The sequence below is a fragment of the Balaenoptera musculus genome, chromosome 1, assembly GCF_009873245.2.
Source record: "Balaenoptera musculus isolate JJ_BM4_2016_0621 chromosome 1, mBalMus1.pri.v3, whole genome shotgun sequence".
Taxonomy (NCBI): domain Eukaryota; kingdom Metazoa; phylum Chordata; class Mammalia; order Artiodactyla; family Balaenopteridae; genus Balaenoptera; species Balaenoptera musculus.
The window spans coordinates 139,485,761-139,510,706 of record NC_045785.1 but is presented as its reverse complement, the minus strand read 5'-3'; the positions used below and the strand labels follow the sequence as shown (position 1 = coordinate 139,510,706).

The 24,946-nt window shown below is 37.8% G+C and overlaps 1 protein-coding gene across 2 annotated transcripts in view; it reads right to left on the bottom strand.

Moving 5' to 3' along the window:
• The window catches only part of C1H1orf21 (chromosome 1 C1orf21 homolog), a 229,766-nt gene that overhangs the window by 88,718 nt on the left and 116,102 nt on the right, over positions 1-24,946 (bottom strand). The window lies entirely within an intron of this gene.

Genomic DNA, 24,946 nt, shown 5'->3' with positions numbered 1-24,946 from the left:
TCTCTATCAAGAAGACTTCCCAGATGTAGTAAGTTTGGGTTCAGTGCGCATGGTACCATGGGTTTACTCATTAGGCCTGTTAGCCTGCTGCTTGGAAACTGCATGCTCACTGGCTTACCTTCTCCTTCTAGACAGTAAGCTTCTCAAGGACAGAAATGTGGGTATTCCTCATAATCTCCAAATCCAACGACAGTAACTGTCATGTAACTGACTAAGGAATATTTGTCGAGTGACTGATTGAATGAATGGGGTTGAGACATTTTCTTTCCTTACAGTCTTGACAAGATAGTTCAACCTGTAGCATGCTCTATTATACCAGTGCCAGATTTTAAAAAAAATCTTCAATTTCATGATATTCCTAAAATTTTGTGAAAAAGTTAAATGAAATAAAAAGGATAAACTACTTGTCCATCTATGTTGAATCTTTCTGTACTCTCTTCAATGATTGGGAAATCACTACACGCTCTAACCCCCATAAAGGATTTATTTTTTTCTCTAAAAAATGCTTCCCACTTGAACCTTCTTTAAAAACACACAAAATAAAAAGATTCATTTGGTGGACATGTTCCCTCCTTATCCTGAGATCAGTTCAGGGCTGAGGAACTATTATTAGAAAGCTCCCAGTTGAAGAAGATGCCTTCAAAAAGGAAAACATGATGTGGGATACAGTGCGTTCAAAGCTAATTTTAATTATACAGGCTACTAGGGTTACTGAGATATGCCAAACATTTAGCTAATTAGCAGACTCTTGAGACAAGAGAGCTGCCTAGAGCTACACAGTTTTTCCTCATTATGACTGATGACAAATTCTAGTTAAACACCCATTATAAATTCACTTTATTTGTTCTTTCTTAAATTCCAATAACATGAGCTAATTTAAACTTGAAAATTAGTCATTAGGACTAAAATGGAGATCTTCCACTTTAAACACAATGATCCAACATCAAGCACCACATTGGAAACGTTTTTAGGAAAGTAAAAAATTATTAATGTTGATTTTGATACTATACTTATAAGTTCAAAGACCTGAAATTGAAATTAATTAGAAAACTTCACTAAAAAATTCTATGGGTGATGTTCAACAAAATAGTAAAACCTAAGTTAGTAAACACTGAAGTGCCTGGAACTCTCTAGGAGCTGGTTTTGAGGGCATATGAAGCACACAGAAATCAGGAAAATAGAGATAAGAGGAAAACAGCGATCTTTCGTTAAGTACTTACTATGTGCTGCAGTATACTAGGTGTTTTACAAAAATCACCTAATTCCTCAAATCAATCTGGGGAAATCATTATTCCTACTTTACAGATGAGAGACCAAGGTTCATGCAGTTTGAGTAAGGTCATCCAGTTAGAAAGTAGCCTGGCTAGGTTTGATGCCGAAGATTGCTTTTCTTAGGCTTGTTTAGATGTCATCTTATATCTGAGAAGACTTAGGAACGATGTAATTAGATACATTTAGCCTTTAGGGTATCTGGTACTTATAGAGGTGTTTTGCTCAGGACCCAAGCATGAGGTAGATGTGTCTGTCAGCTTTTCTTTTAAAATAGAAAGTAGACCCAAGGACACAATCCAGGTTTCTGAAGTCAGTGGGATTTCCCACAAGGCTTTTCTCATAAAGTGGTCCCTACCCATGGAAACACCTGAACAGGTTGGTGGTTGTAGCAGATGGCAGTTCCCAAAGACGGCTGCTATAGTATCTCCCATGACCTGTGCTCTGCAATATAACCTTGCCACTCCCCCATCAAGAGGCAGAGCCTATAATTTCACCCCCTTGAATCTGGGCAGGCTCTGTGACTGCTCTGACAAATAGAATTGGAAGAAGGGCCGCTGCCTCTGGGAAGCCAGTTATATGGTGAGAAGCATGATTACCCTCAGACCACCATGCTGTGAGAAGCCCAAGCCATGTGGAAAAGTCATATATAGGTACTTGTCAATGGCCCCAGCTGAACCTCACGGCCAACATCCATTGCCAGCCCTGTGACGAAGCCCAGTTGAGCCTTAGGATGACCGCAACCCCAGCCAACAACTAAATGCAAGTGCGTGAGGGACCCTAAGCAGGAACTGTCTAGCTAAACCCAGTTGCTCCACAGAACCATGAGATAATAATAACTTGCTATTTTACAGCACTACATTTTTCAGTGGTTTGTGATGCAACAATAATAGATAATCAGAACAGTGGTGGTATTGGTTTTCTTCTATGGGGTGAAGCAACTATTTCTTTTAAGCAACTGGGAGTAGATATTTGGGGGGATATATTAAAATATCATACATCCCTGCCATGGTAGCTAAGCAAATTCTCCTGTTGAGGGTTATTCCTTTAAAGAATTGAGAGACTATGAAAATGTACCTATGTGAATATTCTTAAACACAGTGGATTCACAGCAAAATGATTAGATATATTTGGAGTTAGTTTACCATAAGGCTGCCAAACAATTCTCATTTTTTTAAAGCAGTAATCAAACACAATTTAGTCCCTGAACAACTTCAGGATGCCAATAACTTGATTTGTTTGTATTACCTGCCAAATTCCACCTGAGCTGATAAGAGAGAATTCAGCACTAATGATTCTAAAGTAAAAAAATAAAATTTTGGAAACAGAAGGATACTCCAAAAATACTTGTAGGTTAAGTATAAGAGAAAATAATGTTTAGATAAAAAATAAACTCTTTTCTAGGGGATGTCAGAAGGCTAGCACAGATTTAGCCAAATCTCCTCAGCCTCTGGATATATTGTTCAGTTTTTGGTGTTTTTAACAACCTTAAGGCCAGGGCAAGACAGTGAATCATGAAAGAAAAATTTACTAATACTCAAAATCCTGTACTTACTAACAAAAAGAGGGCAAATAAAATATATTTCAAAAAACTTTCAATAACAAGGCAGGAATAAAGGAATGACGGTGCTTGGTCGATATACTCTAAACCCTGGGCAATTTGGTTAACTCAAGTTTTCTTTCATTAACTCCAACAATAAAAATTTTAAATTATTGCCACTTTGCTAAATAATGGGAATAGTTTCACAACATTACTTTCATTGTATCTTTTAAAGAATTCCTGAAAAGCAAAGCAATTTGTCCACATGGACAAATTGTTTTTACCTTCCTAGTTTGCAAAGCCCTGAAAAGTTATAGGGCTGCATTCATTCATTTACCACACCACCTACAGCAGAATGAAGTTTCCACTGGTTCTCAACTGAGATGGAAATTGGGTGAATGGTCCTTTTCCCTCCTCTCACAGAGATGTGCATTTCCAGAAAAAAAGCAACTAATATTTGTGGTAGCATGCATGTTGTTCTTCTGCTGTAAATCCTTGTCTTTTAAATGCTTTTTGTATAATTTCCTTTCCCTGAGTTGTAAAAGTAATAAATGTTCATTAAGGAGGAAAACATTTTAAATGCAGAAAGGAATTTTTAAAAAAGAAGAATCTTCCATAACCCTGCAACCCAGAGATACCCTGCCCCCATAATTTTTTTTTTTTTTTGGTCAGTTGACACAAGCAAACTTCTCTTGTGGATTCTTTAGATGCATTTCATGATCTGATCACAAAATTCCTGTGTATGTCACAACACTGATATGGCTTCTGCTTACACAATCAGAACCATAATCCAATCTTTCTTAATGCTGATATGATTTCTTGGTTTAAAAAAAAAAACACAAAATCAAATGATGGAAAAGAAAGATGTCATGAAACAAAGGGATAAAATTAAAACAGAGAAAACTGGAAGCTTATGATCCAACCACACTGAAGAGTACACTGCATAAATTTTATGAACATTTGATGACAAATTAAGATGTTACAACTGGAAGTTAATTTTCCATGGAAACCAATGGTATGAAAATAATTATTATAATAACCAAAATTTATACAAAAATAAAACAAAGGAGGTGTTAATAGCTAATGTTAAGTTTAAAATAAAAGCTGTTTTTTTCCATTCATCTCTGCAGGTACATGTATCTTTGCCTTAAAACAAAGTAAAATACCACTGTACTACAGAAACTTAGATGCAGAACTATTTAAGGAGTAAAAAAATTCACCATTGCTCCAACTCAGAAAATACTGTTACTGTTAGCAGGTAATGTCAATGTACTCCCCAAACTGAGAGATACCTTAAAAGTAACTTTTGAGCATATTTTCTATGACAAAGTGAGTAAGACCAATAATATCCAGTTCAAAGAGTTTCATCTCAGTTCAGTTATCTCATCATCCTGAGGTTAAAGCAGGAATCTCATAAGTTTTGATGCTCTCAGTGCACAACACTGGGTAAGGGCGCTCTTCTTCAGGAGTATGAAACCTACTGAATGACGTAAATCTCTCAGCAGTCAGGGAAGCGATGTCACCTAACCATATTTATATGTTTAATTCAGCACTATTGGAATAACTGATGAATATTTCAAACCTGTTTAAAAAATACTGCTATCCCAGTTCTGTATCCTAATTGATTGGAAAGAGGTACAGATGGATGGGTGGATGACTGAGTCTAGAAGAATATTTTAATCTGGGATTAATTTCACATAATGTCATGATTCCCCAAAGGTCACAATTGTTCCCATCTTATGCAATGTTCTTATTGCAATAGCCAGGATCTTGGGTAAAACTCAAATGCAGCATAATAAAGGATGGGCCAACTTATCTGAATAAGATCCAAGGAGGCCATTACTTAGGAATTCCTCATGAAGATATCCAGTTTTATAGTTTCATATTCACGTGTAAGAATAGAATTAACAAATTCTTTTCTCCTGCCTTTTTACCCCTAGGGTCCAATGAAAGGAAAACCTTCAATTCCAGCAAAAATGAAATATAAGAAATATGATTTATTCATTAAATGTTTATTAGTATTATTAGTATTAATATTAGGTCCTGAATAAAACAAATAGGATCTCATCCATGTGGACCTTACATTCTAAGTTATAAACACATTTTTAAAAGTGTAAACTCATTAGTAACCAGAAAAAAGCAAATCAAAACAAAAAGATACAGGGTAGCACCAACTAAAACTTATAAAGTTCCCCATGTGGTAAAGGGTCAAGAGAAACGGACACTCATACTTTGGTGATGGGAAGATTAGTTGGTAAAAGATTGTTTTTGGAGAGACGGTAATTTGGAATACATATATAAAAAAATCTCTTTGTCTCAGTCATCCTATACATGGGGATTTATGCTAAGGGAATGACGGGAGATACAAAGTATTATGAAAAATTGTTCAGACGAGAGCACCGGAACCACAACTAACTGCTGAACAATCATCGACAGGAAGACACTGGAACTCACCAAAAAAAGATACCCTACATCCAAAGACAAAGCAGAAGCTGCAATGAGACAGTAGAAGCGGAGCAATCATAATAAAATCAAATCCCATAACTGCTGGGTGGGTGACTCACAAACTAGAGAACACTTGTACCACAGAAGTCCACCCACTGAAGGTTCTGAGCCCCACGTCAGGCCTCCCAACCTGGGAGTCCGGCAATGGGAGGAGGAATTCCAGAGAATCAGACTATGAAGGCTAGAGGGATTTGATTGCAAGACTTTGACAGGACCGGGGGAAACAGAGATTCCATTCTTGGAGGGCACACACAAAGTAGTGGGTGCATCAGGACCCAGGCGGAAGGAGCAATGACCCCATAGGAGACTGAACCAGACCTACCTGCTAGTGTTGCAGGGTCTCCTGAAGAGACGGGGTGTGGCTGTGGCTCACTGCGGGGACAAGGACACTGGCAGCAGAAGTTCTGGGAAGTACTCCTTGGTGTGAGGCCTCCTGGAGTCTGCATTAGCACCACCAAACGGCCTATAGGCTCCAGTGCTGGGTCGCCTCAGGTCAAACAACCAACAGGGAGGGAACTCAGCCCCAACCATCAGCAGACAAGCAGATTAAAGTTTCACTGAGTTCTGCACAACAGAGCAACACCCAGCCCTACCCACCACCAGTCCCTCCCATCAGGAAGCTTGCACAAGCCTCTTAGATAGCCTCATCCACCAGAGGGCAGACAGAAGAAGCAAGAAGAATTACAATCCTGCAGCCTGCGGAGCGAAAACCACATTCACAGATAGACAAAATGAAAAGGCAGAGGACTATGTACCAGATGAAGGAACAAGATACAACCCCAGAAAAACAACTAAACAAAGTGGAGATAGGAAACCTTCCAGAAAAAGAATTCAGAATGATGACAGTGAAGATGACCCAGGAGCTCAGAAAAAGAATGCAGTCAAAGATCAAGAAGATGCAAGAAATGTTTAACAAAGACCTAGAAGAATTAAAGAACAAACACCTAGAAGAATTAAAGAACAAACAAACAGAGATGAACAATACAATAACTGAAATGAAAAATACACCAGAAGGAATCAATAGCAGAATAACTGAGGCAGAAGAACAGAGAAGTGACCTGGAAGACAGAATGGTGGAATTCAATGCCACAGAACAGAATAAAAAAAAAAGAATGAAAACAAATGAAGACAGCCTAAGAGACCTCTGTGACAACATTAAACATAATACAAATGCACGAACATTCGCATTATAGAGTTCCCAGAAGTAGAAGAGAGAGAAAGGACCCGAGAAGATATTTGAAGAGATTATAGTTGAAAACTTCCCTAACATGAGAAAGGAAATAGTCACCCAAGTCCAGGAAGTGCAGAGAGTCCCAGGCAGGATAAACCCAAGGAGAAACATGCCAAGACACACAGTAATCAAACTGACAAAAATTAAAGACAAAGAAAAATTATTAAAAGCAAAAAGGGAAAAATGACAAATAACATACAAGGGCACCCCCATAAGGTTAACAGCTGATTTCTCAGCAGAAACTCTACAAGCCAGAAGGCAGTGGCAGAATATATTTAAAGTGATGAAAGGGAAGAAGCAACAACCAAGATTACTTTACCCGGCAAGGATCTCATTCAGATTTGATGAAGAAATCAACAGCCTTACAGACAAGCAAAAGCTAAGAGAATTCAGCACCACCAAACCAGCTTTACAACAAATGCTAAAGGAACTTCTTTAGGTGGGAAGCACAAGAGAAGAAAAAGACCACAAAAACAATCCCAAAACAATTAAGAAAATGGTAATAGGAACATACATATCGAAAATTACCTTAAATGTGAATGGATTAAATGCTCCAACCAAAAGACACAGGCTCACTGAATGGACACAAAAACAAGACTCATATATATGCTGCCTACAAGCAATCCACTTCAGACCTAGGGATACATACAGACTGAAAGTGAGGGGATGGAAAAAGATATTCCATGCAAATGGAAATCAAAAGAAAGCTGGAGCAGCAATACTCATATCAGATAAAATAGACTTTAAAATAAAGAATGTTACAAGAGACAAGGAAGGAAGGACACTAAATAATGATCAAGGAATCAATCCAAGAAGAACATATAACAATTATAAGTATATATGCACCCAACATAGGAGCTCCTCAATACAAAAGGCAAATGCTAACAGCTATAAAAGAGGAAATCAACAGTAATGCAATAATAATGGGGAATTTACCACCTCACTTACACCAATGGACAGATCATCCAGACAGAAAAGTAATAAGGAAACACAAGCCTTAAGTGACACAATAGACCAGAGAGATTTAATTGATATTTATAGGACCTTCTGTCTGAAAACAGCAGATTACACTTTATTCTCACGTGCACACGGAACATTCTCCAGGATAGATCACATCTTGGGTCAGGATAGATCACATCTTGGGTCACAAATCAAGCCTCAGTATATTTAAGAAAACTGAAATCATATCAAGCATCTTTTCTGAGCACAACCTTATGAGATTAGAAATAAATTACAGGGAAAAAAACGTAAAAAACACAAACACATGGAGGCTAAACAATACGTTACTAAATAACCAAGAGATCACTGAAGAAATCCAAGAGGAAATCAAAAATATACCTGGAGACAAATGACAATGAAAACATCACGACCCAAAACCTATGGGGTGCAGCAAAAGCAGTTCTAAGAGGGAAGTTTATAGCGATACAATCCTACCTCAGAAACAAGAAAAATCTCAAATAAACAATCTAAACTTACACCTCAAGGAACTAGAGAAAGAAGAACAAACAACCCAAAGTTAGTAGAAGGAAAGAAATCATAAAGATCAGAACAGAAATAAATGAAATAGAAACAAAGAAAACAGTAGCAAAGATCAATAAAACTAAAAGCTGTTTTTTGAGAAGATAAACAAAATTGATAAACCTTTAGCCAGAATCATCAAGAAAAAGAGGGAGAGGACTCAAACAAATAAATTTAGAAATTAAAAGGAAGTAACAATGGACACTGCAAAGAGTAGCCCCTGCTCACCACAACTAGAGAAAGCCCACGCACAGCAACGAAGACCCAACGCAGCCAAAAAATTAAAAAAAAAAATTTAACAAAAAGAAAAAAAAGAAATGAAAAAGGAGAAGTTAAAACAGACACTGAAGAAATACAAAGCATCATAAGAGCCTACTACAAGCAACTCTATGCCAATAAAATGGACAACCTTGAAGAAATGGACAAATTCTTAGAAAGGTATAACCTTCCAAGGCTGAACCAGGAAGAAATAGAAAATATGAGCAGACCAATCAGAAGTAATGAAATTGAAACTGTGATTAAAAATCTTCCAACAAAAGTCCAGGACCAGATGGAAGGCTATACCATGTTCCTGGATTGGAAGAATGAATATTGTGAAAATGACTATACTACCCAAAGCAATCTACAGATTCAGTGCAATCCCTATCAAATTAGCATGACATTTTTTTTTTACAGAACTAGAACAAAAAATCTTAAAATCTGTATGGAGACACAAAAGACCCCGAATAGCCAAAGCAATCTTGAGGGAAAAAAACTGAGCTGGAGGAATCAGACTCCCAGACTTCAGACTATAGTACAAAGCTGCAGTAATCAAGGCAATATGGTACTGGCACAAAAACAGAAATACAGATCAATGGAACAGGATAGAAAGCCCAGAGATAAACCCACGCACATATGGTCAACTAATCTATGACAAAGGAGGCAAGGATATACAATGGAGAAAAGACAGTCTCTTCAATAAGTGGTGCTGGGAAAACTGGACAGCTACATGTAAAAGAATGAATTAGAACACTCCCTAACACCATACACAAAAATAAACTCAAAATGGATTAAAGACCTAAATGTAAGACCAGACACTCTAAAACTCTTAGAGGAAAACATAGGAAGAACATTCTTTGACATAAATCACAGCAAGATCTTTTTTGATCCACCTCCTACAGTAATGGAAATAAAAAACAAAATAAACAAATGGGAGCTAATGAAACTTAAAAGCTTTTGCACAGCAAAGGAAACTATAAACAAGACGAAAAGACAACCCTCAGAATGAGAGAAAATATTTGCTAACGAATCAATGGACAAAGGATTAATCTCCAAAATATATAAACAGCTTATGCAGCTCATTATTAAAAAAACAAACAACCTAATCACAAAACTGGCAGAAGACCTAAATAGACATTTCTCCAAAGAAGACATGCAGATGGCCAAGTAGCACATGAAAAGATGCTCAACATCACTAATTATTAGAGAAATACAAATCAAAACTACAATGAGGTATCACCTCACACCAGTTAGAATGGGCATCATCAGAAAATCTAAACAACAAATGCTGGAGAGGGCGTGGAGAAAAGGGAACCCTCTTGCACTGTTGGTGGGAATGTAAATTGATACAGCTACTATGGAGAACAATATGGAGGTTCCTTAAAAAACTAAAAATAGAGTTACCCTATGATGCAGCAATCCCACAACTGGGCATATACCCTGAGAAAACCATAATTCAAAAAGACACATGCACCCCCATGTTCACTGCAGCACTATTTACAATAGCCAGGTCATGGAAGCAACCTACATGCCCATTGACAGACAAATGGATAAAGAAGATGTGGTACATATATACATGAAATATTACTCAGTCATAAAAAGGAACAAAACTGGGTTATTTGTAGAGACGTGGATGGACCTAGAGACTGTCATACAGAGTGAAGTAAGTCAGAAAGAGAAAAACAAATATTGTATATTAACGCATATATTTGGAATCTAGAAAAATGGTACAGATGAACCGGTTTGCAAGGCAGAAATAGAGACACAGATGCAGAGAACAAATGTATGGACACCAGCAGGGGAAAGTGGGGGGAGGGGTGATGGTGGTGTGATGAATTCGGAGACTGGGATTGACATGTATACACTAATATAAATAAAATAGATAACTAATAAAAACCTGCTGTATAAAAAAAAATAAAATTCAAAAAAAAATTGTTTTCTAAACTATTAAATTATGGCATATTCAAACAGTATATTCATAGTGGGTATAGGACAGGTCCATTATTTTATACTTAAATTTTATAATTTAGAATGGTTTAACATTTACAGAGAAGTTGTGAGAATAGTAAAGAGTTCCCATATACCTTACATCCAGTTTCCTCTACTGGTAAAATCTTAGATTAGGATGGTTCATTTGTCACAATTAATGAACCAAACATTGAAACGATATTCAGATTTCCATAGTTTTTACTTAGTGTCCTTCTCCTGTTCCAGGAGCACATCCAGGACACTACATTACATTTAGTTGTCATGTCTCCTTAGGCTCCTCTTGACTGTGACAGTTTCTCAGATTTCTTTTTGGTTTTGATGACCCTGAAAGTTTTGAGGCGTATTGGCAAGGTATTTTGTAGACTGCCCCTCAATTGGGATTTGTCTAATTTTTTTCTCATGATTATACTGAGGTCATGGGTTTTGGGGAGGAAGACCACAGAGGTCATTCTCATCACATCATAACAAGGGTACATGCTATCAACATAAACTCAACACTGTCACTGTTAATTCTGATCACCTGGCTGGGGTAGTGTTTGTCAGTTTTCTCCACTGTAACGTTACCTTTCTTGCCCCATATTCACAATGTACTCTCTCTAAGGAAGTCACTGCGCACAGCCCATACTTAAGAAGTGGGAAGTTATACTCTGCCTCCTTGAGGGCAGAGTAATACATAAATGATTTGGAATTATTCTGCACAGGAGATTTATCAATTCTTCTCTATTTATTCAATCATTTATGTGTATCAGTATGGACCCATAGGTATTTATTTTTATAATTTGTATAAAGTAAATGCATTGTGCGCTATTCCATATTTATAGCACAATCTAATACTGTATGATTAATTTTGTTGCTTCAATTCTTTCAGCTTTGACGGCTCGGAGCTCTTTCAGTTGGCTCCTGTGTCCCTGTGACATACCCCATCATTGTGTGTATATATTGTTAGCACTTCCTAATTTGGGCACTACAAAATACTCTAGGATCATCTTACATATTCCCCAGCCCCTATAATCAGCCATTTGTCCAAAAAGTCTTGGTTCCTTTTTTTGGAGAATGGTACTAGAAACAAGATCCGGGTGCTGGGTATGTTTGCTGCTACTGGAGTGTCACTGACTCTAGGTCCTCTCAGCTGAGAGAGCAAGAAAGTGGTGTGTGTGTGTACATGCATATCTACACCTGTGCATACATATACCCAAAATGCAGGTATCGACACATGTACATACATGTATATAAATATATGCATGCCCATACATGTGTGTATATGCTTACACATGTGTTTACACATATCTATCAATATTTCTACATGTATCCATCTATATCTATATTTGGCTAAACATTAATTCACACTGATATCACCAACTCTAAACCACTGCCACCGGATGCTTCTAGCCACCTCTCGTGTGTGTCTAACCTCTCACTCCAACAGTGAGAGACCTGCCTCCACCATCCAGCATCCACAAATTCATTAATTACAGTGTTTTCAGAATTGTTAACTCTTAGCGCCACTGCAAAGAAGAGTACAGTGCTTACGTAAAGTTTCTTTTACTTTTACAGTCTCCATCCATCATTTCCAAAGTTACTTAGGTCACCCTCTTCAGTGAGGTTATTTCATATACTTGTAATACCGTTAGATTCTTTTGTCAGTCTACATTCCATCTTGGGATCCCCTGACCTCTTAAATTTTTTTTTTTTTTAACTTACAAACATGAAAGTTCACTCTCTTTGTTGTAAGGTTCTATGCATTTTAACAAATGCATAGTGTCATGTATCTACCATTACAGTCTTATACAGAATAGTTTCACTCCCCTAAAAATTCCCTGTGTTTCTCCTACTCAGCCCTCCTTTTCCCACAAACCCTTGGAAACCACTTATCTGTTTACCATCTGGACGGTTTTGCCTTTTTCAGATGTCATATAAATAGAATCATATCGTATGTATTGTACCTTTCTGACTATATTCTTTCACTGAGCAATGTACACTTAAGACTCATCTATGCTTTTTCATGGCTTAGTAGCTCATTTCTTTTTATCACTAAATCATACCCCATTGTATATAGTTTGTTCATTCACCAGTGAAGGACATCTTACATGCTTCCAGTTTTTTGGTGATTGTGAATAAAGCTCCTATCAACACGCATATGAAGATGTTTGTGGGATCACAGTTTTTCAATATCCTAGAAGTATGGTTGTTGGACATACGGTAAGGAATACCATACATAGCTCTGTAAGAAATTCAGGTCCACTTCTGTTCAGAAAAAGATTATATTTCTATGTATTTAGGCATAAAACATAAACAGCTGTGATGGGATTTATGACCAATTTTATTTATTTTTTACTCACTTTTATATTTTCCCAGGATGTTTTGAAGTAATTCAAGCAAGCAGTACATTTATAAACAGGGAAAAATTAATTTAAAAAGTACAATTAAGTAAGAGAGTAACAGGAGTAAACCAAATCCAATGGCTCCGTGTTGCTTATCTTGTTTCACTAGACCACCAGCTCCTGGCCAGCAGGGATTCTCTGATACGAGCTTACACACTGTGACTGTTAAGGCATCACACAGACTGTGAAGCATTTCACTATAAAGAGATCCTCCGTTCTTTGCCTACAGCTGGTGTTCCCTGACGTTTGTTTCAGGCTCTGTGTATCTCAGACTCAGGAGAAGTAATGGAACCCTGGTCAGCATTTGGGAGACCCAGATTCCTGTCAGTGTGCCTGAACTCGACTTCTAATAAGGAACGTTCTGTTCTGTTATTTTTATTTATTTTTAAATTTATAAAACCTCTTAGTTTCAGGTATACAGCTAAGTGATTCAGTGATATGTGTTTGTGTGTGTGTATATATATATATATATATATATATATATATATATATACACACACACATTCTTTTTTAGATTCTTTTCTATTGTAGCTTATTATAAGATATCAAATATATTAATAGTTTCCCTGTGCTATACAGTAGGTCCTTGAATTGTTTATCTATTTTATATATAGTAGTGTGTATATTTTAATCCCAAATCCTAATTTATCCCTCCCTCCCCTTTTCCCCCTTGGTAACCATAAGTTTGTTTTCTATGTCTGTGAGTCTTTTTCTGTTCTGTAAATAAGTTCATTTGTATCATGTTTTTAGATTCCACATATAAGTGGTGTCATGTGACACTTGTCTTTCTTCTGCCTTGTTTCTGAGACCAACCTTTAAACCTCATATTCCAGTTCTAGTCACCAGATTCCTGTCTTGTTTCTGGTCTAAGTGCCCTCAACTGTACAAATCCATAACGTATTAAAAAAAAAAAAAAAAAGGTTTGCCTCCAATCAGGCAAGCCCTCAAATAATCTACTTATGAGGAGAAGTTTTGTCAGCAAATGAAAATCTGCAGTATAACACCACACTCTGACATGAACAAAAAAATGAAGCCAGCTCATTAAGTTTTAGACAATATATCTGTCATTACCAGTTGTTTTAATTTTCAGAGAAGGAGGAACTTTGGCACCTATTATCATACAGAGTAAATAAATTAGATCTATTGTGAACGTGAAGCAGGCAGTTACAATGGCATCTTCATGTATCTATTATAATGTTGACAAGCTAAACAATACATCCCACCCCCTTTCAAAGAAGATGTATGAAGTTTTTACGCCTGGTTATTTATTTCTATCTTTTCTGAATGACAGGTATAGAATCCATTTCAAAATTACCAAGAACCTTTTAGAAACAAATCATGAGGCTGTTGAGTACTACACCTCTGTTAATACTAAGTATTAATTACTCACAAATAAAGTCTATAAGAAGAGACACTACTCAAAGCCCAGACTCTTGGAAACATTACCACAGTTTTTGATGTTCTCACCTCCAGGGCATAAATTATTAATTTTGGGTGAAGCTACCTCACTGACTTTGCCAATCGATGAGTGAAACTTATATGCTTTGGTTTTATTTTTAGCATCACAGGGGAGATAAGAGAGAAATACGAACAACCTGCAGAAAAGGCACATGACTGTATTATTGTTCTAGATACTCTAATCGGTGGTGAGCCTTAGGTGGCCCTCTCACTTGTCACTCATTTCCCCCACTCCACTGTTGTATCTGGGCCACTTGGGTAAAAAAATACCCAGGCTAAAACAGCGAGACAAATAAATCCAGTATCTAAAATGACCATGTGGATCAAACAGAATCAAGGTTTGAAGAGGGCTTCTTTCCATTGTCTATTTAAATATCATGGTATGGCTCTTGGAGAAGAGGCCAAAATTTTAAATATAAGGTATAAGGTATACCTTATACCTTAATATTTAAATATAAGGTATAATTTTAAGTATAAGGTTTGTGTTTGCTGTACTTCCCAAAGTTAAACAGGGAAGGTTTTGGAGGATAAATAAGAAGCTATGCTTCACAGGGCAGAGGAGATCAAGAGTAACTATGTTCAGCAACTTTTAGAAAACACTTTGCATCCAAGGAAGGCATATTTAAAAGCAATCACATTTTGCAACAATGCTGGGAAAAGGGAAGTCATTATCAACACCCTCAATCTTTAAATTAGATGAGCAGAGATCTGTTCTATTTATTCTGTAGCTGCAAACTGGCTAGAGAACGTGGCTATCTGTATACCAGAAATTAATGTGCTGGCTTGGGAAAAAAAAACAGCTGAAACACACTAACTACCTAATAAACACTTCACAATGTGCTCCCTCAGCCTCCCCATCCACTCACTATTCATGTCACGTCTCTGTGCTTGGCTCCCACTATTCCTCCTGCTCAAAATCCCTTTCCCCTCCTCATCTGCCAATGCAAACTCCTTTCGTTCAAGGCCCTGCTGCAGTGCTAGCTCTCTGTGAATCTCCTCAGATCTCCCAATCAGGGTCCACCATTCCATTCCCATTCTCCCAAAAGACTTCATTAGGGCCTCTACTGGAGACTTCCTGTGTACGTATCTGTGGCCCCTTGAGTTTCCTGAGTTACATTGGTGCCTCGTTAATCCTTTTTTTCCGTCAGCACCCAGACAATACCTAGCTGACAGTGAGAACTGAGTACACTGAAATAGGAATTTATTCAAGAGATATACTGTAAAAAACTAAAAATAGACTTATCACATGATCCTGCAATCCACTCCTGGGCATGCATCCAGACAAAACTATAATTCAAAAAGATACATGTACCCCAATGTTCACAGCAGCACAGTTTACAATAGCCAAGACATGGAAGCAACCTAAATGTCCCTCAACAGATGAATGGATAAAAAGAAGATGTGGTGTGTATACCACCCCCCCCAACACACACAATGGAATATCACTCAGCCATAAAAAAGAAGGAAACAATGCCATTTGCTGCAACATGCATGGACCTAGAGATTACCATATTAAGTGAAGCAGTCAGACAGAAAAAGACAAATATCATAGGATATCACTTATATGTGGAATCTAAATTCCACAAATGAACTTATTTATAAAACAGAAATAGATTTACAGACATGGAAGACAAACTTATGGTTACCAAAGGGGAAAGGGGAGGAGAGAGATAAATCAGGAATTTGGGATTAACATATAAAAACTACTATTTACAAAATAAACAACAAAGACCTACTGTACAGCACAGGGAACTATATTCAATATCTTGTAATAACTTATAATGGAAAAGAATCTGAAAAAATATATATACATGCATGTATAACTGAATCACTTTGCTGTATACCTGCAACGAACACAACATTGCAAATTAACTATACGTCAACTTAAAAAATAGTTATGAAAAAAAGAGAGATGCTGTACCAGGACCCTAACACCGTGTTCACCTGCATAAGGTCGTGTCAGTGTATTAGTATGGAAAAGAGAAAAAGCTATTTGAAATAGGGTTTCAGTCATGTTCTGCTATGCCTAGCTTTTGGGATGATTATAGTAGTTGCTCCAAAAACCACCTTCGATTCATTGATTTCTGTATCTGTTGGGTACAGGTATCCCCTGCTTTTTCAAAGTTTGCTTTACACCACTTTGCTTTTACAAAAGAATGAGTACCTGTTTTTGCTAACCGAAAGAAATGTGAAGAGGAGTTTTGCTTTTAGGAAAAAAGGCAAAAAGCGAAAATAGCATGCAGCGTTTGTTTTGCAGGAGCCATTATAAAGGCAGTGCATTCCCCCAGCAGTGAGAGTGGCACTACAATGCTCCTTCCCCAGAAACTACACTCAGAATCTCAGCATGACGCTGCTGTACCTGTGAACTGTGTCTGTGGGTGTCTGTGCTTTACCTCCATTTATTTTGTGCATCCGTTAGCAAGATGTGTCCGAAGGTAATTGCTTCTTCACTTTGCACCATTCCAGGTTACGGGAAGTTTCCTAGGAACACTACTTTCGGATAGCGGGGGGAACCTGTGTACACTTTACTATTGCCCTTTCTCCGTGAGAGAATGAAGTGTGCTATGATGATATAAGTCTTTCTTCTAGGGGACTAGGTATTAACTCTTACTTAGAACCAGAAGAATGCTGTTCCTTAACTTTGTTTCCACCATGAAATAGCAACTAACCTCAGAAACGAATCTAAGTGTCCTTTTAACTAGTGACAACAATAACCACTATAATTTGTGTTGGACTTTATGTTTACAAAGCACTTTGTGGATATTCTTTTATTCTCATAACATTCTGTTCCTGATTTAGGAACTCTGCTTCTGTTCAACACTTAAAATTTAGACGGTTGATTCAACAAATCCCTCCTTCTTAGTGAATTAAACTCTACTCCTGTTCTTCTCTAAAATAAACTACCACAGTGCCAGGAGAATCTGTAATACCCTGAATGTGCCTGGCTCAAGTAACACAAAAATACTAGTTGGATAAAGAATGTTTTCCAAGATCAGTGAAGAGACAGAATTCTTCCCTCCTGTTCCGTCTGTGCCGCAACAAACAAAAGAGAACGATGCCGCCAGAACTAAAGCTCACATGAGCTGTTTTTCTCCTCAGAAACTAAAAGGTTCTGGTCAGGTAGATCGTGTCTGAGATCCTTATGCTGTTTCTCTAATTATCTGGAAGAACCCGAGGCTGGTGCCCATGTCCTATGCATGCGAGAACAGGAAATGAGAATGAGACCACTGAGTTAAAAGCAGGGAATCCTGGGGATGAGTCTTGGGCTTAAGTGATGTTTATGAAGCTGCTCTAGGAAGAGGTTTCTCTCGTCTAAAACAGATGCTCTCGGGAGCATCTTCACCCCCTACCTTCACTTTGGTTTGGGAACCCTCAACCTTCTAGAATGTCCGCAACCCAGGAAGTAACTCCTTCAAGTCCAAATCCCACTTCTTCCCACCTCCACAATTCATTCCAGCCCCAGCCTGAGCTCACATCCAAACTGCACCTTGAAGGAGGGAGGGGAGGGGAAAGGAGGTGCTTTGTAGAGCTTGACCCTTTGTCTGTAATATCAGCTTTACCCTTGTCAGTTTATTTTACCTTGTTCTCAAGAGTGCTAGGAATGTATAAATGACTTGGGAAACTGGGACAATTCAATGTCATGGTCTTTTGCATTATCTGGTTTCCAAAAATAATTACTTGACCTTCCATGTGAGATGAGCACTCAAAGATAAACAGTCACTCCTAAGATCACCAAGAACAACCTTTAAACTGAAAAGTCAGTTTGCTATTATATTAGCTGCCCTGCAGAGTCATAGGATAAGTAAACATGGTCGTATCTGTTAAAAAGAAGAGTTTAAATTGACTCTTAGAGGGTTCCTCATTAGAGAACATCTAGATGGCAATTATAAATCTTAGCATAATACACATTAGTGAGTCAAAGTTTACAATGTTCATTCACATGACTTGTTCCTCACCGGCATACTCGAGAAAGAGTGATATGGTGACTGTGGTCTTGAGCACTTAGCTTTCCTACTGACCTACAGGTACAGAGTGAAATTGCAGACTGTTCTCTGGTTTGTTTCAGGCTGTCAATCAATCCAATGCTTTGGAGAACATTAGCCCCCTCCAGGCGACTACTTCAACCACAGCACATTCCGTGGGTCAGAGCCACTTCCCAGTTTTCACCAGCTGAATGCCACTGCTCCAAAGAGAGCTCTGGTAGGTTGCTGGAAATTTTCCTCTTATCAAAGATGTCTCCTAATCTCTAAGTCTTCATTTCTCCAACTGGATGTCCTGACATTTACTGGAAATGTAATGTACCGGAGATAGGTATGGGAGCTCTCACAAACTCAACAGGCGGGAAGAGGGCGTACCTAGAGCTTGATTCATTCTCCTTTTCCACTAAAGCCCATTAGAATGCTCTATTTCTTGTCACTTGATTGTACTCAGGAATTGGTGAGTTAGACAAGCATGTTTCAACTCAGTCTTCAACTCTATGGATAATACTAAAATCAAAAGCTCACCCAACCATGATATGTCTCATTTGATAGAAAAGTGCCTTCTCATTTATACAAAGATATCTGGAAATAGTGAGTCAAAAACTATTATAATACGTGTAAATCTAGGAAATACATACAAAACCCCAAACTCAAACCCAAAAACCCCCCAAAACAAAAAACCAGCGTCAAATGATTCATTAACTCCTAAGGGAGGACAGCTTAAGAATGACAAACGTTAATCAAGGAAAAAATGACAATGTCTTAGCGTGTAGTGAGAGGAGCACTTCAAAACTAGGTCTTTTATTTGTCTTTGGAGAGGGAAGGGGACTGAATAGTGCCAAGACTGGAGTAATTTACCCTTAAATTATTTATATGCAAAAGTATTAACCTACATAAAATGAAGCTGGATGATCCTTGAGCTTCCTTGAGCTCCTTGAGCTTGCCTGCTGTTAATCAGATATCAGAGAATAGTGAAAAACTGAGGGTATTTAAGATAATGAGAAAATGACAATCCTACTTAACATTACAGATCCCAGGTATGCAAGTAGTTACTGGAGTTTTGTTATTATTATCCCCTTTAAAAATAAATTTTAAATCACACAAATAATATACTCATATTTTCCTTAAAAAATTAAAAATATTAAATTTTTAAAATATTTTTTATAAGGATAAAAATCCCCTAACCACCACACCCGATCCTTTCTCATCCTTCCCACCCAATCCAACTCCACTGTTGACAATAGCCAACATCTGCATTTTCTATGCCAGAAACCGTGCTAAGAGTTTACAGGAATATCTTTTTAATTTTCACAAATTCCTGCTAAAGTGGGTTCAGTTATTATCCCCATTTTGCAGAGGAGGAAACTGAGCCATGGCACACTTATGTCCCCCATTAACTCAGGTGCCCACTCTTAGTAGTTCGGGACACATCCATCCAGGTTTTTCTATGGATCCCTGTACATTTATGAGTACTCATAGCACATGTAGGGTGTTGCTGTTTTGTTTCATTCAAAAACCTTAAATGGTATCATACTATACATATCCAATCTACAATTTGCATTTCTCCCTGACAGTTCATAAATTCTAACTCATTCTTTTTAATTGCTGTCTAGTGTACTACAGCTGTAGCATTCTCCTAGCGACAAGCATGCAGGTTATTTTTGATTTTTCACTTATAGAAACGATGCTGTAGTGAAAGTCTTGTGCAAGCTTTCTCATTCACAAGGGCAGCTGCTTGGGTGGATATCAAGATATGGAAGTGCTGGGTGATGCTGAGCACATGTTTAAATTTTCATAGATACTGCTAAATTGTCCTCCAAGATAGGTACCACTAGTATGTAAATACATATTTTCCTATGACCATGCCAAACTCTGATATTATCAATCTTCAAATTTTTGCCAAGCTAAGGAATCATGTTTTAATATGCATTTCCCTGATTACCATAAAGGTTGTGTTAGGCAACACCATCTGGACTGGTAATTAAATGATAAAGTGAGTTAAAGTAGGGCAACATAAAAAATGTATATGTACATTAAGCGTATTATTTATTTTAAAATACATAGATGTGCATTCCCCCTCCCATCTTTTGACACAGGAACAAGGCTTCTCAAGTAAGGGATCACTGACTGGGGCTCTACATATACTTTCTGCATTAACCACACCCTTATAATGTACATCTAAGATAATGTAACCACACCCTTATAATGTACATCTAAGTGAGAACGTAAAAGCCTTGTGAAATAATCTGAGTGCAGAATTTAATTTAATTTAACCGCAAGTTTTTAGTAACTGCCTTCATCAAGATTTTCCAAAGCATTTAATTTTCACAAAAACAGCTCTCTTTCCACACCTGTGTTTCATCGGTTTACATATTACCTAACTAAATTACATAATTACAATGACATTCAACCAGCATAAGCAGGTTTGGAAACCATCGTACTGGCGCTTGGAAAACACACATTTAACTGAGACAGCAAAAGCACAGGGGTATTCTAGAGAGTAGGCCACCAGCCATTCTGTGAGCCCACCCTGGACTGAAGTCAGCATCTTTCAGAGGGGTTTGTGAGAGTCTTCTAACACAGCAGGTTGGGTAAGAGAGTAGCCACTGTACTAGTGATGTGGAACATCTTTTCATATGCTTATTACCCAATATCCTCTACTGTGAACCATCTGTTCATTTCATTTACCTATTTTTCTGGTGGATTAGCCTCTTCTTAATTATTTACAAGTGTTCTTTAGAAATCCCAGTACTAATCCTTTGTCTTTTATGTCATAAATATTTTCTCCCAGGATGTTGCCTATCTATTAACTACTTTTCTGTAGTTATTCTGTCTTGCAGAAGTACTTAATTTTGATCTAATGAAATAAACTATTTTTCTTTCTTTTTAAAATAAATTTAATTTATTTATTTATTTTTGGCTGCATTGGGTCTTCGTTGCTGAGTGCGGGCTTTCTCTAGTTGCGGTGAGTGGAGACTACTTTTTGTTGTGGTGCGCGGGCTTCTCATTGTGGTGGCTTCTCTTGTTGCGGAGCACGGGCTCTAGGGCGTGGGCTTTAGTAGTAGTGGCACATGGGCTCAGGAGTTGTGGCTCGTGGGCTCTAGAGCGCAGGCTCAGTAGTTCTGGCGCATGGGCTTAGCTGCTCCACGGCATGTGGGATCTTCCTGGACCAGGGCTTGAACCTGTGTCCCCTGCATTGGCAGGTGGATTCTTAACCACTGAGCCACCAGGGAAGTCCCACTATTTTTCTTTCTTCATAGCTTTTGCTTTCTATGTCTTAAGAAAGCCTCCCCTGCTTTGCTAAGATTCTAAACATATTCTCCTATGTTTTCTTCTAATACTTCAATAATTTTATAATTCCCAGATTCCAGATGAGGAACTTGAAGTTCAGAAGTTTCAGATATTTGACCAAAATTATAAAGCTAGAAATGACCTGGGATCCATATTGATATATAATTATATATAATCTCCAAAGCCAATGCTACTACTTTATACTACCTTCCTGAAGAAGGAATTAAAGTCTGAGAGAAGTAAAGTGAAATACATGGATGTCCAACAGTGGTAAAAATTGGATGAATGCACATGTTTGTACTGAGTACATAAATGGTTGACATATAAATGACTCATCATCAGCCACAGAAAACCAGCACAATCTCTTCCACCCACAGAAACTGTGGTGAATAGTATTTAGATGTCCCAAGTGACTGGACATCTAAATACTATTGAGCAACTACTAGGTACAAAGTAATAGTTGGACCTCGAGGTCCAACTTCTCTTATTCATACATTCCTCCATCCACATTCAAGCAAACAAAAATATACCGAACACCTAGCATGTCCCAGGTAACAAGCGCCACACACTCATAGATGTGGACTTTGCTAGACTCCTTCGCATGGATAGTGTGCAAGTTCCTAAAGCTTTGCTTGCTCAAAAGCAACCTCTACATTCGCAATGTACCTTGAGTTGTGGTCATTTAGGTCACATGCCTTCTATGTGCTACCAGAAAGTGAGCCCACTAGGGTGATGAGATTTACATTATGCACCTCTGCATCCCCCAAAGCACAGAGCTTAAGGCCCTGACAGTACAGGTGTTCTGTCACTGCAGTTATTACATTGTCATGTGATGGATGCTTCACTTCCTCTCTTGTGGACCACATTTGATCTTTTAAGGGTGGGCAAGAATGAGTAATGAATAATGAATGAATGAATGAACACTTTGTATTTTCATCAAACACAGCCTTCTTAGTGATTTTATCTTTTCATTGAGGTCACTATTTATTCTCACCACTACCGGTCATCTTTCCAGGTGTCACAGTCTTGTTATTACCATTATCTCCTGACTCCTCTGTCTTCCTTTAATACCTATAATAAGCTGTCAAATCTTGTTGCTTCTATTGCAACCTTGCCTAAACCTTTTCTATTCTCCCTGCCACTACCTTGGTTCAGGTTCACTATCTCTTGCAAAAACTATTATGAATGATCTCCCACCCAGGCTCCCCATACTACTCCATATTACACCTGCTGATTCCACATAAACTTTCCTGAATCATAATCTCATTCTGACAATCCCTTGCTTAAAAACTTCAAAGGCTCCCATTAATCCACTGAATTGATTTTGGACCTCTCAGCTAGACATCAAAGCTCTGTGTATGACCCCATCTACGTTTTGCCTCTAATTTCCCGCTGTTCTCCTACTGATGCCTTCTCCTGACTGCTCCCGCTCCCCAATCAAACAGGACCATGTGCTTTTTATTAAATACATTTTGTGTTTTCCATCTCTGTTACCTCAGCCTGGGGCACTCTCCCTCATTCTATCCTTTGAGGCCCATTGTAAACACCAGCTCTTTCATCAAGTAGGTCCTGATGCCACAACAGACAAGATATCTGCCTTCTTTGATATCGGCAGCTCTTTGTGTTGTCTTCTTGGAATCAATCTTGTTTTATTTATCTGCTTTATTTATAGCCATTTGGTACTTACCTTGTTTACTGCAATACAAGCGCCTTGTGGTAAGAGTCAGTGGTTTCCTTATTTTTGTGTTTATCTGCAGAGTTTGGGACAGAGCCTTGTACACAGAGGCACCCAGTAAGCTACTGGTTGACCTGAACAGTTCCCTCAACTTTACTGTAAGCTCCTTGACTTTAAGTACACTGTGTCTCTCAACACAAGTAAGGGCCTTGTGCATAACAGGTACCCAAAACATACTTGTTTAAGTAATTTCATGGTTCCAGAGCAAGATTTTTCAAAACAGATGTAACACTGGCATTAACCGAAAACATTCACTTAAATCTCTCTCACCAATTAACGTAAAAGAAAAAGAAAAGGAACACTGACCCTAACGTTCATTATTCTTTCCTTTCGTTTTATGTGATAATGCCTAACTCTTATTAGGTACTTATCATGTATCAGGCACTGCACTCAAAGTTTTACAACAATCGCCTCGTGTAATCCTCCCAAGAGCACCATGAAGCACTGTCTTTTTCCCCAATGGATGGGCGGGAGGTTTAGAGAAGTGAAGTAACTTGATCCTGCAATGAGTAAGTGGCAGAGCTGAGATCTGAATCCAGGCAGTTTCTGCCTCCAAAAACCCATGGTTGTCACCATCATGCCATATGCCTTGGTTATGTTTGCCAACTCTCTTAATTTCAACAGTTTGGGTAAAAAAAAAAAAAATCTTTTAAAAAATACTTCAAGCTACATCTTAAAATCATTCTTTGAAACATAAGAACATCTTGATTCTCAGATTATTTTAATGGACGTAAAAATAAAGAATTGTTAAGTCTATCTCATCCACCTTCCAATGTAAGCTTCAAATTTAGGAGGCTGTTTTCTCCAACGGTATGCATGGTCAGTACTTGGTTATGCATGCCCCCAAATGGAGGTGACAAAGGTAACATACTTCCAAATAACTGAAAATCATTTAATTTTGGAACGCAGTCTAGAAATCTCAGAACCAAAAATAACCATTTAGTCCCCATTCTCCTTGTAAGTCTTCATATACTTGAAAACTCCTCTCGGTGGCCTGGACTCTGATTCGCTGGCAGAGTAAAGGGGTGTGGGGTTGACATAGATAATCCATGAGTAAATAGGCCAGAATTGCTCTCTTTTTGAATCTCCATTCAGTCTGCCTGGAAAAGCACTAGTGCCAATTCTGACCACAGTGCTGAAAAAGAATATACTAGCACCAAGGAGCTGATAGACTATGAAACTGAGAGAGAAGCAAAAAAGTTGTACTGGCCCTAAATATGATGAGATCAACACTGAGGAAAAACTCACAAGCTGTAAGATAAAAGTCATTGCTTTCCTTAGGATTTCAGAGATGCAAGCATGTGAAGTAGAGATGGACGCTAGTAGTTACATCTAAGAAAGAGCCACCAGCGGACTGGTCACCAATGTCTCTTTAGCCTCCAATGGAAACACTATTACTAAAGATGAGATTCATAACTTAAGATGAAATTATATCAAGCAAGGACAAACTTTGTTCAATAAAATACAGTAGAAAACTGACTACTGATGTTTCGACTACTCAGATCTTCTATTTATCTATTCAAAGCAAAAAAAAAAATTCATGTAAAAAGTCTGATAATATTAACTTCACTATTTAGTCATAGCTACCTTTTCTGGATTTAAGTATTGATGTTAAAATATACCACAGGTATGATGAACCTCTGTGACTTGAGGGATACCTTAAAATCCAAATCCCATTTATAAAGCAAAATTTTATCAGAGTATTTTTCACTCCTTTAAAATGATCTAAAATACTCAGTTGTTGATACTTGAGTTTTTCAAGTTGTAGATCATATGTTCAGAAAAGAATAG